This window comes from Martes martes (assembly GCF_963455335.1).
Source record: "Martes martes genome assembly, chromosome: 13".
In the NCBI taxonomy this organism is placed as follows: Eukaryota; Metazoa; Chordata; class Mammalia; order Carnivora; family Mustelidae; genus Martes; species Martes martes.
In genome coordinates this window covers 74,780,092-74,793,338 of record NC_137901.1, presented here as the reverse complement: position 1 = coordinate 74,793,338, position 13,247 = coordinate 74,780,092, and the positions used below count along the sequence as shown (strand labels likewise).

At 57.8% G+C, this 13,247-nt stretch overlaps 1 protein-coding gene across 1 annotated transcript in view; it reads left to right on the top strand.

Annotated features, from left to right (window-relative positions):
- The first annotated feature begins 2,399 nt into the window (after window positions 1-2,399).
- FAM222A (family with sequence similarity 222 member A) overlaps window positions 2,400-13,247 on the top strand; it is a 54,085-nt gene continuing 43,237 nt past the window's right edge. The window contains exon 1 of the mRNA XM_080822088.1: window positions 2,400-2,943. The gene's annotated coding sequence lies outside the window, so the exon portion shown is untranslated. The remainder of the gene's footprint in view (window positions 2,944-13,247) is intronic.

Below are 13,247 nucleotides of genomic sequence, written 5' to 3'. Positions count from 1 at the left end.
CAGCCCAGGAGAACTAGAGCAGGGCCCTAAAGCCAGGAGCTGCTGGGAATGGCACTCATGGCAGCCGCTCGAGGGCCTGAAACAGGGCCAGCTCCTGCCCTAGATAAGATAGGGGGTGGCCTACTTGGTCAGCCTGGAGCTCCCCCACGGGCGCCTCTCAGGCTGTGGATAGGGGCAGGTTGGCTGGCCTAAAAGTAGGCTAGCCAACCCCCCGCCCCACCAGCCTGTATAAGCAGCCCATCTCACTGGGTACACTCACAAGGGTCTTCAAAGCCTTCCAGGTCTGGATGACTACAGTTGGCATTTATTGTGCACTTACTGTGTTCTGAATCCTTTCCAGCAATAACTTTTTGTCCACACAACAACCCCCTCCGATAGGCATTATGATACACAGACAAGAGACAAGGCACAAAGCCATGAAGGTACATGTCCAAAGCTAACAGCCAGCAAGGACAAGGATGGAATCCCACCCAAGTTCCATGGGATTCCACGGGGTCACACAGACATAGCCTGACAGTGCTCAGAGGAGTTCTGGCTGCGGATTTGCATTTCTGTAGGGATCCTGAAGTCTCTCCTGGAAAGCTGGCTCCCCAACTTGCTGTGGGATGGACACATGGCAACTGAGGGAACTGTCCCTCCCAGGACTCAGTTTCTCCAGCTATAAAATGGGACTGCTAAGCAGGCCACCCATGGGCTGTCAGACAGACCTATTGAGAACCTATGAAGCTGCTTAGAAAGTAAAAGGCAAAAAAAAAAAAAAAAAGAAAGAAAGAAAGAAAGAAAGAAAGTAAAAGGCAAGGTGCAGTACAGTTTGATGGAGTCAAAATTTGGGTACCAGGTGATACTGTGCCTCCGTTTCCCTGTTTGTTAAGTGGAGGAGAATACCAGGGCCTGCCGCCCATATCTGCGGCGTGGATACCATGCGGTGGACTTTGTAAAGAGCTCAGCACAGTGCTGGGGTATATAGTTCGTGGTCCATGATCTCAACTGTGATGCCAAAAATCATTCAATGCCAAAAATATGCCTTGGGGCAAAGCACTCCGGACAGAGTGTCACTTGATATATCTTAGCCTCAATTTCCTCTATAAGCTGGGAGAATAGTACCTACCATATCGGTTTTCTCATCTGTAAAATAGGGGTGATAATACCTACCTTACCAGCTTGTTGTGAACATTAGAATACTTTGTTACATAAGTTCTAGTTTATTATCTTTTTTTTAATAAAAGATTTTATTTATTTGACAGAGGGAGAACACAAGTAGGCAGAGAGGCAGGCAGAGAGAGAGAGAAAGGAGGAAGCAGGCTCCCCGCCCAGCAGAGAGCCCGATGCGGGACTCTATCCCAGGACCCCGAGATCACGACCTGAGCCGAAGGCAGAGGCTCAACCCACTGAGCCACCCAGGCACCCTAGTTTATTATCTTTAACAAATTCCTCCTAGGATTGTTTTCAAGATTAAAAGAAACAATGCAGATAATGGCTCTTAGCAGAGTGTCTTGCCTCAAATATGTGCTCAATAAAAGGTACCGGTTTTTCCAACTCGGGGTCCTGACAAAGGGAATACAAATACCAGCATGCTCTGCGCCCCAAGTCGGGGCCCCTCCGCCCGGCGTCTGCGCGCTGCATGCCGGGAGTTGCAGTCCTCGAGAGGCAGGTCCCGCCTCGCCCCAGCCTGGGGGAGGTGGTTGGAGAGCCGCCCTGCCGGCCTTTGAATTTTGCCGCGAAAAGCGCGCGTGGCGGCCCCCGGCCCCGCCCCCCGCAGGACGCGGCGCCGCGTCACCCTGGTAACCGCCTCTCGGCCGCCGCTGATTGGGCCGGGCCTCAGGGGGCGGGCGGGGGGCGAGACGCCGCGGCCGCTGCCGGCGCTCGCGCCTGTCAGTCGGGCCGGAGCGGAGCAACGGGCAGGACGGCCGAGCGGGCGGCTCTGCGGAGAGCCTGCGTGCTCCAGCCGAGGGAGGTGAAGAGCCGAGCCCGCTGCCTGCGGGACGCGGCGTGCGGCACCTGGGCCTGAGACGAGGCGAGGCGCCGGCGCGCGCCAGGCGGCGCGAGGCTGAGCCCCGGGAGCCCCTGCGCGCCGCCAGGGGCCATGGGCGCGTGAGAACCCGGCGCGCGCCGCCCCTGCTGCAGCTCGCGAGCTCGCACGCCCGGTGTACCGTGCTCTGGGCCGTTCCTACGTCCGCCCTGCGCCACCCGGACCGGTTATTTCGCGGCGCCGAGGCCCCCTGGGCTGCCATCCGAGCCTCCGCCGCCCGCTGCCGCCGCCGCCGCCGCCGCCGCTGCTCTCCAGCTTCCCCTCCCCCCACATCCAGGGCTCGAAGTAGGAGGAGGAGGGGCCAGTACGTTCTCGTCGCCGCTCTTTGCAACCTGCGGGGGCCGGTGCATGCCCGGCGAGGAACCGGGGCCGCTGCAGGTGCGTGCAACCCCGGAGAAGACGACCCCTCTCACACCCCCAGGCGGACCGGGGGGCTGCGAGCCTCGGGCGGGCGGTCGAGCGAGAGGAAGCAACAAAGACAGGCTGCAGCTGGGGCCGGCGAGAGGGGCCGTGGCCGCCCGGCTCCTGGCGCGAGTGGAGAGGGCGCCCCGGGGAGCGGCGCGGGCAGAGCTGCAGCCCTGAGCGGGACCCCGAGGGGAGGCGCAGCGCCGCCCGCCGGACGTGGTGAGCACAGGCCCCGGCGAGGATGCGCCACCTGAGCGCCCGAACGGCCCAGGTCCGGGGCGGGTACGACCCACGCTGAGCGGAGAGACCCGCCACCCCCGACTTCGGACGGCGGGGGTCGGTGCCTGGATCACCCTCACGGACAGCGTCCCTTCGCACCCGGAGAAAGGTATCAGCCCCCAAGGGGGTCTTCCTCAAGCAGCCTCTGCCGCCTCTGCATGGCTGCGACCCGGCGAGCGAAGAGTCGTCGCCGCTGAGACCTGGTGCCCTTCAACGGCCTGGCTGATCTGGTGAGTTCCGCGGGGCGGGGTTCCGGGCTGCAGCCGGGGGCACTCCCTGGCGTCGGGGCGGCCGGATCGGAAATAAAGGGGCCCTGAGCTGTTGGGAATCCTGAAGCAGCGGTGCTGCTTCTCTCCCCCCAGCCCTTTCCCGCTCACACACAACTTGCCTAGACCGGCCAAGCGGCCGGCATGGAGCTTGGGAGCCCGTTGGGGGACTCCACGGAGCCTCGGGTGAGGCGTATGTCAGAGAGGAAAGGTCACCCCACCCCTAAAGCCAACAGACAAAGGTAGTAGCTCCATCTTGCGAAAATTCTCAGGGAGCTCCCGCGTCTTGGAGGGCCAAGGAGGAGGGCACCCAGGATGGAACCTTTGGGGTGTTCCCGATCAGCCTCTGAGGTCCTCAGGGGACATCCGCTTAGCAGTGGTTGTGGAGTCCCAGCCATGCAGGTGGTTGCGTTTGAGGATTGTGCCCTCCAATGCTAGATCATAGCAGGGTCTCCTGTACAGCCCTCATTCCTCCAAAAATCTCACAGGGATGGTGGGTTTCCCATTGGGGCCACAGCCTGACGTCACTGCAAGGCATCTGACATCACTGGGGTTGCCATGGAGACACGACTTGCATTGACCCAGGGTCGGAGGGGGCGGGGTCATGGTAACCAGGGGCGAGACTGGATGCCTTTGGGTAATGGGGGGGGGGGGGAAGGCAGATCATACCCCTGCCCCCAGCCTCAACTGCAGTCCTCTGACCTAAATCCCCAGCTCTTCATGAGGTGGGGGAGGGAAGCAGTGCCAGCTGTCCTGCTGATGCTCCTCCCCACAAGGACAGGTGTTCAGCTTTGCTCATATAGCCTGGCACTGCCTGGGGGCTCGGGACTGCCAAACAGAGCAACTTTGTGCTTTCAAAAGGGATGCTACGGAGGAGACTTCCTCGAACCCCACTATACACCCAGCCAGCAGGCTGAAGTTCCCAGGGTCCCTAGAGAGATGTCCCCCCCTCCCCCTTAAAAGAGGCCACTTCCGCTCAGGAAAAGGATGCTCAGGAAAAAGGTGTGGGGAAGGTGCAGAGGAGCTGCTGCCTGCTACCCCTCAAGTCCAGGGGTTCCCCCTGCTGCACAACCCCAAGGTGAAGGGCCTTGGCCAAGCCTGGACTCCTGTCTTCTCTGCTCTCCTTTTGCTGTTTAAGATGATTTTGACAAGCACAGTATGGTGCTCATTAAGTGAATGGAGGGCAAGTCAGTCCCGTCAGTGCCAAGGTCTGAAAAAAGTATGTCCCTGCCAGGGGCCAGCTTTGATGGGAGTCAGGCACCGGCCCTCTTTGCCGCACACTCTCCCCCCACCGTGCCCCAGCCCTGGCCCTTTGCCTTGTGAAGGCCCAGAGAACCCCCAGCCAGTATCCTGCTGCTGGGTTCTTTGATTCGTCTTGAGTTTCTTCCAGCAATTGCTATTATTGTCGGATGTGGGTGAAAGTGGTGTGATGAAATTTGGAGGTAAAGGTTAGAGAACTGTGGCACTGCTTCGTTGTGGGGTGGGGTGAGAGCAGAGGGAAGTGTGTGTGGGGTCATTATGAGAGTCAGGCCCCAGTCTGGATGCAGCTAGCATTTTTTTCTCTTCTCCTCCCAGGCTCTCTAGCTAGATTAACAGGTCAATAAATATCAGTGGAGCTGCTTTGGGGGGCTTGGCAGGGAGATGATATTTCCTGCTGAAATGGTGTCGTTAAACACACAGGCTTCCAAGGACAGAGCAACAGCAGATTGGGGGGGGGGGAGTGGGAGAGGTGGGCAGAAGGGCTGTTTGCGCTGCCTCTCGGAGCTTCCCAGTTTAGAAACAAACCCGGAGTGTGCGCCAGAGCTCCACAAACACAGGCGGTTGGAGGTCCTCCTCGGAGTATTTACACTTCCACAGCCAAAGTGGAGGGAAAGGCTGTCAGAATTGGGCAATTCCTTCTGTTCCCTTCCCCGGGCTTGGCAATAGTACCCGGCGACGAGCAGGAGGGGATGCCAGCTTACCCGGCGTCTCCCCGCATGCCAGGCGCTGCATAGGGGGAGCTCAGTTACCGCTCAGAGTGGCTCACGCGTGGTGGCCCATTTTACAGATGAGGAAACAGTCTCAGGTGCGCAGCCCCACAGCTCTGAAGTGCCTCTGCACCAGCACCAAAGTCCCCAGGTCTTCCCACCTCCTTCCCCAGGGGGAGAGGAAGCCTTACACCACTTGTTGGACAGGGTCCCCGCAAGAGTGGTGGGTTGTCGGCTAGAGAGGGAGTCTGGCCTCATGAAGAGGCCTTCCCACACTGAAACCTGAGTTTGAATCCTGTTTCCCCATTGCTACCAGGATACTCTCGAGCTGAGTAGTAACTTGTGTGCTGGCCTTGCGGACAGCCTGCTCTCCTCACCCCTGGCACCCCCTTTCTCCCGCACTGGGGGAAGGAAGGTGGGCCATGAGACCTGCCTGAGGGGCGGGGGAAGCATTGAGAGAGATGCCCCTTCTAGCTCCCCACCAGGAAGGTTGAGGCTGCACTCTGTCACCCCAGGGACACTCCAGGTACGCACTCCACTGGTAGAGAAGTCAAGGATGTGGATGGGTCAGCGGCAACATTGGTAGACGTGGCTCCTGACCAGTCTGAAGGTTGGCAAGGGCCCTCTGGGAGGGGTGCACTGGGACTCTTGGGACCAACCGGGATCCACCAGACAGAGGAGTGCAGAGCATGTACTGGGCATTGGGTGTGGCATATGAGTGCTGGGGTATACTGGATGAGGGGAAGCAGGGACCCTGGAGACTTAGGTGGGATGGGAGAGATTGAAGCAGGGGACAGGATCCAGTTAGGGCTCCCTGAATAGGGATGGTAACCCTGGCCAGTCTCCTCTTTCAAGGTTAGCTCCCACTCACCCCAGTAATCCTTATCTCACTTGTCTAATTCCACCTAAGCTCGTAAGCTCCCCCATCCCCTGTCTCTTCTGAGCCTCACAGTAGCTCTGGCCAGGGCCTGGGCTGGGTTGCTTAACCCCCATTGGTGGGCAGTGGCTCATGGTTAAGAGCCACGCGATGGAATGGGTCCACCCTTGTTGGCTGTGTGACCTTGGGTTAGCAGCTTTGCCTCTCTGAGCCTCATCCTCAGAACAGTGCGTCGAATGGCTCAGCCTAGTCCCTCCTGGAGCCAAAGATCAAAGACTGTAGGGTAGGCAGGGACCCTTCCAGCACCCTCCACTTGGTCTCCCACCCACCTACCCAGGCACCCCACGTAGTGAGCACACGTGGCTCCCTCCTACCTGAGTTCCTACAGGGCTGGGCCCTGGCCAGCGCCCTCCCGACCCCGACCCCCCCCCCCCCCCCCGCCCGCCGCCCTCAAACCTCTCCCGGCCCCCTCCACCTTCCAGTCCTTCACAAACCGGAGGAAGCAATAGGAGCAGCTCATATTCATGAACCGTAATTCAATCAGGCGGCGATTCCTCTGGGCTCGGGGCGGGGGTGAGAACGAGGAGGCGCGCACAAAAGGGCCGCTTTATTACCTCCCGCGGGCCGGGAATTGCTGCTCTCCCCCAGCAGCGGCCGGAGCCGCCTTTATTGTGTTAACCCATTTGCGTGTCAAGAGCTATTGTGCGCTTTCTCCTCCTGTGCCCGGCGGACTGCGGGCGGAGGGCTGCGCGGCGGGCCGGTCACCTCCGCGGGCGCCGCCCACCGCCCTGATTGGTTGCTAAGTGATTTGCATCCAAGGTAATCACTTTTATCTCAGAAGGATGTCGACTATAATTATAAGCTACTGACATCTTTTGAAATCTGCCTAATGACTATTTTAGTCTGCACGGGCTGGGGGTGGGGAAGGGGATTCTGGAGGCTAGGGTGGGTGGGGAGGAGGCTGGAATTCCTTACACCTGGACCACTGATTCGTTAGTTGAGAAATACCAGAGTGCCTCCTGCGTGCCTCGAACAAAAGAGAGGTTCCGAGATCGGGCTTGCGGTTGCTCGTGTGGGCGGAGTTAGTACCATTTCAGAGATGGGGAAATAGGGGCCTGGAGGAATGAGCCACCAGCTCAGAGTCATATATGCAATAAGTGGTTGGAACTGCAGATCTCCCTGCCCCCCAAATTCATGTGCTGGTCTCCGGATGAGGTGCAGACAGAAATAATAGCGGTGAGCCTTCCTGGGTTGGAGGTCGCCTGTCTGGTACCTCCTGGGATGTATGTCATCGCCTTAAGAAATGCAGGTGCTGTTACTACATTTTACTGGGGAGGAAACAAGCACAGGGAGGTTAACTTCCCTGCCCAAGGTCACAGAGCCAGGAAGGAGCACAAGCAAGAAGTCCGTTGGTGGTCAGAAGTGGGAGTGTGGAAGGCAACATGGCCAGTGAGAAGCCAATGAAAGAGTGAGCCTGGGGCTCCAGCTACTCCCTCCCCCACCCCCTGGGTCCACTCGGGATCAGACATTGAGCTGGGCAAGGGCACCCTGCAGGCCACTGTCTGTGTGGCAGAGCTCTAAGCCATCAGATGGCCCACAGCCTCCATGGGGAGGAAGAGGAGCCTGCAGCTAACTCGAATTCTGGTCAGAGTCAGAGGAAGGGCTGGAGGAGGGAAAAACTGCAGCTGGTCATGGAGGGCTTCCTGACAGAGGGGGCTTTGTTCTTGGGCTTGAGGACTGGGTGGATCTGCCCAGCATGGAATAAATGATGATGTTGTTGGCAGAGGGACTTTGAGATTCAAGGACATGACCAGGAAGGGCAGGGGGAGCTTATAATAGGGAAGAGGTAAAGGGAGAAAAACTAAGAGAGTGTGCAGAGCCTCAAGTGCTGAGCTAAGTACTTGATGAGTCTAGAGGAAGAACAACCTGAAGCCAGCAAATCTGGGTGCAGAGAGGTCAGTCTGGCAACCTTTGCAGGGCCTTAGGAGTTGCCCCTGAACCCTGGGCTCCTGCACTCTCACTGGCTGTGTGTCCTCAGACAAGTCACTTTGCCTCTCTGGGCCTCACTTTTCTCATCCATTCAAGGAAGTACTGGCAGTTTGCCCCCAGGCTTATGGGTGGGATGCGCTTAAGTGTGCAGAGTCTGAGCCCTTCAGAAGTGGGTGGGCTCAGGCACAGGCCCCGCCAGTCACCCCAGCCCCAAGCAAACCAGTATCCCAGCCACAGCAGCTGTTTGGGGCCCTGGGAAGCCCCTGCCATTGTGCAGAGGGCACAGGGGACAAAGGCCTGGGAGGTCAGGGAGTAAGGCTGAGGCTGGCTGTGAACAGGCTCCTGGGGATGGGGACTTAATGATGCAGAACTTAATGACCCGGAGTCTGTGGGGAGGAGGGGCCTCCCTTGGAGGAAGAGGAGGAGGAGGGCGGTCCAGCAGCCAGCTGGATTCGCTGCCAAGGTGGGGGCAGCTTCCCTACAGGGGCCAGGTCTGAGCTTGGCATCGCGAGAGGTGGAGGGGCACAGCCTTCCAGCCTGCAGTCCTTGGGCCCTGAACTGGGAGCCTGGCCATATCCCTCAGCGTCTGTGTGACCTCCCTCTCCTCATCTGTCACATGGGCCAGGGGTCCACGTCAGGGGGCAGCTGTGAGGCTTGGCAGGAGCCCATAGCGGGCGGGCAGTAAACAGGACCTGCTATTTTTACTCTTTATTCGCCTGTTCATTCAGAGAGCTCACTGCTCTGTGCCAGGCTCCCTGCCAGGTGCTGGGGACGCAGAAATGAGCATGCCCAGTTGCCTTAAAAGGTGGTGAGGCCTCAGACACCCCATCACAGTGCAGTGGGTCGGTCACCACAGTACAAGAATTCACAGTGTGCAGGCACCATGCCAGGGGTAGGGGGACTGCAGTGGACAGGCCGCATACAGCCCCTGCCCTTCGGGGCTCCATCTCTCAAAGCAGGCTAGGAAATCAGAGGCAGAAGCCATTACTACCAGCTGGGAGAACCAGGGAGGGCTCCCTGGAGGAGGAGGAAGAGGAGGGATTTTCAATGGCCAGCCTTGGAGATTTCTGTCTAAACCCTTTTTGCCTATTATGGGGCTCACAGGACACTGCCAGCCTCTGCTATGCCCCAGACTAAGCTTCCTGCTTTGACACTTTGTTCTCTCATTTAATCCTCCTATGTTTGTGGGAAGGGTATTTTTATCCGTGTTGTGTGAATGAAGAAACTGAGGCTCAGCAAGGTAAAATGACAGCCTGGGGCACTCTGGCAGATCAGCAGAATCCCCTTGGCTATCTGTGCTAGCTTCTGCCTGTGTTCCTCTTGGGAGGGCCCTGGGCTGGGTGGGGTGGGGAGGATCCTAGGGCAGGGGCCTAGGGGACCCAGTTCTAGGCCAGCTGTTTTCCTTATGAGATGCATGACCTTGAGCTCAAGTTACCTCCCACCCCAGCCCAGCCTCAGCTGCGTCCTCTGTAAAATGTCAAGGATGGCAAATCTGTGGCAGGCCTGGCTTGCCTTCCACCGCTGCGCCCTTGGCAGACATCGCCAATCAATTGCCGCCCTCTTCCCCTGCTGAGTTCTTCCCCTGACCTTGGGTTCTTTCCAGGGCTCTGGGCAGGCAGCTCCAATCAATCAGTGGGGCCTGTGAGCTGAAGCCTGCTTGCCTGCCTGGCCTTGATGAGCTCAGAGGTCTCTCCCGGCCCATCTCCATATGGTAGCAGAATGAGAGACACTGGGAAGTCTTCTCCATGGATGTAGGTGGTTCTGCGGTTGCAGGAGCTGTTGAAATGTAAGAGTCCCGTTACCTTCCTCCAGCTCCCAGAGAGACCTGTGTCTGTGTGGCCCAGTGCATGCTCGTTTCAAGTGCTCTGGGTGGATTCCAAAAGCATTCTGCCTGCATAATAATAACAGCCTTTACTGAGCTCTTCCTGAGAGCTTGGTCCTTCATGGATACCCTCTCATTCATCATTCTGCAGAGTACCTGCATCGTGCCTCTCGGCACCTCTAGGAAGACATCTTAACCCATTTTAGAGATGAGGAAATCGAGGCTCAGAGCCATTAAACAGAATAGGGTAGTGTACTTTGATGAGCAGCTATGCTGACATTCACACTCAGGTCTCAAGGTCCACAGCCTAAAGCTGGCTCAAGTGTGGCAGGCAGCCAAGGCAGGCTTCCTGGAGGAGGTGTCGTTAAAGCCCTGGTGGGCTTCTGACAGGCAGAGCTGGTCCTTCTAAGAAAGGGGTGGGGTCCCTTCTGGGTGAAGTGAACAGCATGAGAAGCAGCTCAGAGACAGGCAGGCGGGCAAGAGTGACCTAATGTGGGTTGAGGGACCTATAATGTGGCTGGACGTGGCTGGAATATGGAGACATGGGGGACTGTGACAGGAACCAGGGCTGGTCTTGAGCTCTGGACTCCATGGTAGGGAACTGTGGCAGCTCTTTAAACAGAGGAATGCTCCTGGCCCATCTCGGTATATTTATTCAGTGTTTCCTTGAACCCAGGGCGGGTTAGCTGGTGCTTGGGGCTTCCTCTGGTCTACTGGAAGCTTTAGCCCGAAGCAGTGTTGAATGAATAAGAGAACGGATGCTCCCTGGGCTGACATGCTCCCGACTTCCCAGCGGGCCCAGCTGCGCGGAGGAGAGAGACCAGAGGCCTGGGGTGGTGGCGGAGGGAGGCAGCCAGCCGGGCCAATACCCGGGGCCCCGGCTTCCCTCTCGGCACTCCACACTTTGCCACCTGTCCCCACAGCCCCGCCTCGACCTCCCCGCCAGGCTGTCCACGCCTGGCGGGCAGCCTGGACCCAGTGCTTGGGGGGATAAAAGATGAAGGTTCATGACCATTTTTTAACTCCATAAAGGGAGAGACGAGCTGCGGGCTGCAGGCCGGAGATATAATTAGTGCGCAGCGGTGGCGCTTTCTTGATTTAGCTTCTGAGAGAACAAGACAAGGATGTTATACCCAATTAGCAGTAACATCCAGTCGGAGCCTCAATAGGTGAGATAACAAGCTATTTTTATGACTTTTCTTTCCCAGCTTGGAAGGGGCGGGGGGAAGGGGGTATCGGGGCCTTATTTCTTTTCATCGGGGAACAATTATTAGCGATCTCATGATTTCCCAAAGCCAAATGATGCATTTTTGAACCCAAACAAGCAAGCATCCCCAGGCGGCAGCTGGGGGGGAAGAAGGGGGCAGGGTAGGCTGGCATTTTGAGGCCAAGAGTGGTAGAAGGGGTGCAGGCCCCTTGCCCCCATTCTAGAAGCCTTCTGAAAAAGCTCCTGAAGGCAGAGCCTATTGGTTCGGCAAGGGCAGCCTGGGCCCCTGAGATATTCTCAGTGCCTGCCTTGATTTCCCTGCCTGCTTCACAGAGGCTTAGGGAGACTGAGCCAGTTCAGGTGGCTCCTGGCAGTTCTTCCTGGCACCATCCTAGACCTTTCTGCCAACTGGGCCAGTGGTTCTGGCTCCTCAGCCTCGAACCTGCCATTGCACTCTGCTTGCTGGACCCCCCGTGATGGCTCATACTGCCCAACCACCCTCCTGCCTGTCCTCGTCCCAGACCCAGGCTCTGGCAGGGCTGAGGGGTGATTAGCTCCTCTCTCTCCCCCCTCATTACCCCCGCAGCCGGGGCACCCAGCACTGGCCAAGTCTCCGCCGGGCTGGGAAACCCTGCCAAGCCCCACCCCAGCTGCCTGGCCACACTCCGAGTCCTGGCGAGGGCTGGGGGATGCCCAGAAAGGGAGCTGGCTGGGCTGTCATGATACCCCATCAGCTTGGGCCCCACGCCCAGAGCAGGTTCCTGGGCCTCCGCCCATCCTGCAGAATCCAGCCCCACCCTGCCCCGAATCCCATCTCCCCATCCGTGTGGAACCCCACACTCGAGGTTCAAACAACTGACAAATCCAGCCATGCAAAGTGGGAGTTTAATTGCAAACAGTTTTTATGGATCATGGGCCCATCTGTGCCACCATATGCAAAAGGGAAAAAAAAATTCCCATTAAAAAAAAAAAATTCTCCCTGCCCCACACCCCAAACTGACTCCAAATGGAATGGTTGCCAAGGTTTTGGTGGTTGGAGCCAAGCACAGAGCAGGTACGCATCCGGGGTGCTTCCTGCTGAGTGGGCCTGGCAAAGTCAGGGGGCTGGTGGGGGGACAGGGGCACTGCTGATCACCACTCAGTTTGCCTCTGCAAACTGCCAGCATTTTGAACCCCCAGGGGTCTTCCACAGCTCCGGGCCTTTGCACATGCCGTGTAGCTATCCAAGGACCTGCTGTCCTTTCGCAGCCACCTCACTGACGCTGTTTGGCTGGCCTCTACAGCAGGACTTGTCCTGGGGTGTGGCTCTGCCCCATATTGGTGGAGATATGGGAAAGAGTGGTGTTGTGGGGCCCACAGATGAGGGACACCCCCTTCCATTTCCAGCCCAGCAGGATGGGGGGCTGTCCAGGCCCTACAGATTCCCTTCCTCTGGGTGGTCTGTGCCTCCTGCCAGCCCAGCTGGGACATTGAGCCCCGCTTGTGGGGTCAGCCCTCCTCAGGCCCTCAGAAGGGGGGTGCTTCCACCCAGAGCCCAAGTGGGGTGGTCATCAGGCAGGTCTGAGAGGACTCACCTCGGAGGCAGCTTGCCAGGGTTCGATGGCTGGGCCATCTCATCCCAACTGGGAGACTTCATTTCTCCCTCACTGTGCCTCAATTGCTCCCTCTGTAGAATGGGGAAAAGTCAGTAGGATAATGCATCCCAAGTGCATCCAAAACTGTCATAACTTGTCCTCAAGGGAGGGTCTTTGCATTTGTTAGTGATGTCCTCCCAGGTTCTTTTTTTTTTCTTTTTTTAAGATTTTATTTATTGTCAGAGAGGGAGTGAGCACGGGGGTAGGAGTGGGCAGAGGGAGAAGCAGGCTCCCCACTGAGCAAGGATCCCAATGTGAGACTCAATCCCAGGACCCCAGGATCATGACCTGAGCTGAAGGTAGAGACGCTAAGCTGACTGAACCACCCAGGTGACTTTTTCTTTTCTTTCTTGAGATTTTATTCATTTGTGTAGAGAGAGCGCGCGCACACGTGCTTGAGTTGGGGGAGAGGCAGAGGGAGCGGGGAAATAGAGAATCTTGAACAGACTCCACGCTGAGCACAGAGCCCGTTGCAGGGCTCGATCTCACAACCCTGAGATCATGACGTGAGCAGAAATCATGAGTCAGCTGCTCAACCAACAGAGCCACCCAGGCACCCCTCCTCCCAGGTTCCTAAGCGGGACACTTGAGGTCTACTGAGTGGACATGTGAGCGGGCAAGGTATTGGGAGGACTCTCCGGGAGGAAATGGGCCACAGGCTCTTGGCTGGCCAGAGATTCAGGGTTTTTGCACCCTTTCTGCTGGAGTCCAGGAACCAGTCTGCAGCCTGCAGGCATTCTGAACTCTGTTCTGCAGTTGAGGAAAATGTGCT